The 3,836-nt window shown below is 45.8% G+C and overlaps 1 pseudogene across 1 annotated transcript in view; it reads right to left on the bottom strand.

The window, feature by feature from the left end:
* The window catches only part of SARC_12787 (hypothetical protein), a pseudogene marked incomplete at its 3' end in the record, with an annotated part of 4,932 nt that extends 1,704 nt beyond the window's left edge, over positions 1-3,228 (bottom strand). Inside the window, exons 1-4 of the mRNA in view lie at positions 3,067-3,228; positions 1,745-2,160; positions 1,009-1,176; positions 257-505 (exon numbers count right to left, since the gene is read on the bottom strand). The remainder of the gene's footprint in view (positions 1-256; positions 506-1,008; positions 1,177-1,744; positions 2,161-3,066) is intronic.
* Positions 3,229-3,836: the final 608 nt, after the last annotated feature.

Raw genomic sequence — 3,836 nt, 5'->3', positions numbered from 1 at the left:
CAACAACAGTCAGCTGTGATACGAGCACTACCCAAACACACTCACCCAGTCAACAGAAACACCACCATCAACAACAGTCAGCTGTAATACGAACACTACCCCAAACACACTCACCCAGTCAACAGACCCACCACCATCAACAACAGTCAGCTGTGATACGAACACTACCCCATACACACTCACCCACCACCATCAACGATAATCAGCTGTGATACGTGCACTACCCCATACAAACTCACCCAGCCAACAGACCCACCTTTATACTCTCATCCGAGGATCCAGTAACCACCAGATTGCCCTGGAAGCACAGGCAGGCAATGCCGCGCGTGTGTCCTTCCATAGTCCGCACTAACTTGGATGTGTGTAGATCCCACACCTTGACGGTCGAGTCGCCTGACGCCGATACGACAAAGCGCGAGTCAAACCTGACTACGTTGACAGGGGCTGCATGGCCTTCGAGCGTGTAGCGGATGACAGGTTTTGCGAGTCCGTTTATGTCCCATACCTAATGGTAAGGAAGGGGAGATGATGTAATGCACAGTCAGCTGCGATTAAAAAGGCCGGTGTTGGAGAGTTATCTGTGGCATATATACACACAGACACAGACACAGACACAGACACAGACACAGAAAGATATATATATATATATATTGTGTAAGTCGCAGAGAGTAACACGCATCCCATCCTCACATATGACACAGAATCTCATAGTGGATATGCAAAGAAAACCCTTTGACGAATAATGTAGCGCACTAAGCTGTCGGGCCCTAACTCCACACATGAACGAAACATGCGACAGCACACGCCACTCACAATAATTTTAGCATCCTTCCAACAGGCACACATGAGCCATGCATGCAACAGCACACGCCACTCACAATAACTTTAGCATCCTTCTAACAGGTACACATGAGTGAAACATGCGACAGCACACGCCACTCACAATAACTTTAGCATCCTTTAGACAGGTACACATGAGCCATACATGCAATAGCACACGCCACTCACAATAACTTTAGCATCCTTTGAACAGGTGACCAGTGTGGTGTCGTCGAATTGCAGGTTGAGGACGGACATGCCGTGGGCCTCGACCACCCACTGCAGTGCGCCGGTGTGAATATCCCACCCACGTAAACTAGTGTCGCTGGATCCACTGATAATCTTCTCGTGATCAAACTGTGGTGTAGAGAAGAGAATGCAGGTGAATGAACAAGGTATAGGAAAAAGGAACGGAGAACCGAGTGGACAGATCGATGGTACTTCAACTTTATTTGACTACAGATTCTTCTCACAGTCGAACTGTGGTATGGACGATGAAAGTGAACATAGCAAAAGCAAGAGGAATTCCTATCTAACAGAACATTCAGCTGTATAGTCTGCTCACGGTCGAACTGTGGCATAGAGGATGAAAGTGAACATAGCGAAAGCAAGAGAAATTCCTATCCAAGTAGAATGATCAATAGTACTGTCAACATTCAGCTGTATAGTCGGTAGAACTGTGGCATAGAGGATGAAAGTGAACATAGCAAAAGCAAGAGAAATTCCTATCCAAGTAGAATGATCAATATGTACTGTCAACATTCAGCTGTCTAGTCTTCTCACGGTCGAACTGTGGTATAGAGGATGAAGGTGGATTTTGCAAAGGCAAGAGGAATTCCAAACCAAGTAGAATTGACAACAATCCGGTCTACATCTAGCTGTATAGTCTTCTCGTAAAACGCGGATCTACACACGTGACACACACCTGAAGACAAAGAACCGAGCCTAAATGCCCATTCAGCGACTTGATCAGCCCCGGTGGCTCTTGGGTGGGGTCCCAGATGCGGATTCTCCTGTCGCGTGATCCGCTGACTATCTTTGTGTCGTCGTACTGCACACAGTACACCCCCGCACTCTCTGTACGCACCTGCGTACATCTGTAGTTGCCGGTCAGCCAGTTTTTCTCAGCCAGTTTGTTCTCCCTAAACAGCTTCATGACCGTGTGCTTCATGCCGTTGCTGCCCTCGGGTATGGTCGTGGGCAGTGTGTATCCATACTTCTCTGCCTGAGCGCGCCACACATCTGCGTCACTGACCAGACGGTACACCCGTTTGCTAGTTTCGGACAGGCGGGCAAGCGACTTGACATCCATGTGGTGGAAGATCACCTGCGCCACCTCCACTGTGGGTGCGAGAAGAGGACAGGACAGGACAGGACAGGACAGACCGGGGCAGTCCAAAAAGTGCGTCAGAATGGGATTTGGGTTTTAGGGCTTTATTGAAACGAGATTAGTTACGCAGGAAGCAATTGTGGACAAGCCAAGCGCACACACGTCCAATAAGGCATGAAGTGAGTGACTGCAATACAGGTGCGATATACATAAGCAGCTGCGAGGGATTTTTGGGTCGAGCATACGCATCATTGAATCCGTTACGTCAAAATAGCAGAAAAGGAGAAACGTTCACGAAATGGGCTGAGGGTATGATAGTGTGCTAGCGAATATACCTACACAACGTTCCCTTTGAGGTGGTGAAGGTTGTTCGTGCGTGTTCAGTAACATATACTTTGAATATATCTAGAAGTTGCTGGGGAAAAGCTATCGACAAAGGAACAGCAAGCTTCACCCTGACACAATGTAACCAGGTACAATCGAAGTTCTCTGAAGATCATTCCTCCACTGAACACTCATGTGTGATGTTCAGGGTAGTCCGAGGTTACACTGCGCCGATGCTTCCTCAGAGAAGAAAATAAAAAGTATCTCTCGTGACTGGACAACCGGTGATCTGGCCTAGGCAACCCACACAACGACAGACGGCACTCAGACGAAGACGCACGACAATCACCGTGTATGCCACCAGTCAGGAATCGATAGAAAGCACAACCAAAGACACCCGATTCCAATGCTCAATAAGCTTCGCCGCCGGGCAGATTCATGCATAGCCTCATGGGCTCTGATATACTTTCTGATCCCCGATGAGACACAACTGTGCTGCCTGCACATACACACACACACATACACACACACATACATACACACACACACACACACACATACATACACACACACACACACATACACACACATACCAGGCATGTCATCAAACAACGGTGGACAAGCTCCTGAGATCCCTTCGGCCAGCGCCTTGCGAATGTGCCTCGGCACTAGTTTAAAGAGGTCACGACACGCACGCGGCGACTTTGCAGCCACCAGTAGTGATGCCAGTATATCATCCGAGTACTGCGCCTAATATGGGGGGTGGCAGGGTGTACGGCATATTAGCTAAACAATCGTAGGGGGGATGAGTGGTATGGCGTGTGTGTGATGCACTTCAGCTCATTGACTGATCTCGAATGGTCGTCGCATATGCGGTTAAAATCTCTGGCGTTCGCAGACCGACATCGGGTTACACTATGTAAAGCTCAACGTGGGCAATGGCAGACATCCGTAGTGTTTAATAATAGCATTGATCCATGCATAGGCAAACTAGGCGAGCGCGTTGAAGAAAAAAATACGAATATGTATCGCTGTATTGTTCATGTACCACCCAATTGTCGACAGATAGGAAAACAGGTCTTTCTAAAATGATTTGTACCAAGCTAGATGAAGTACATGTTTGAAAATATTCTCCAATATTTACGTTACGCGAAAAAATATCCACTTGAACCCTAAATATATAAATATAAATATAAATAAATATATAAATATATATATATATATATATATATATATATATATATATATATATATATATATATATATATATATATACACACACACACACACACACATATATATATAATATATATATATATATATATATATATATATATATATATATATACGTATATATATATAT

Source organism: Sphaeroforma arctica (genome assembly GCF_001186125.1).
Source record: "Sphaeroforma arctica JP610 unplaced genomic scaffold supercont1.2585, whole genome shotgun sequence".
Lineage (NCBI taxonomy): Eukaryota > Ichthyosporea > Ichthyophonida > Sphaeroforma > Sphaeroforma arctica.
This window is presented reverse-complemented; position numbering and strand designations above follow the sequence as displayed.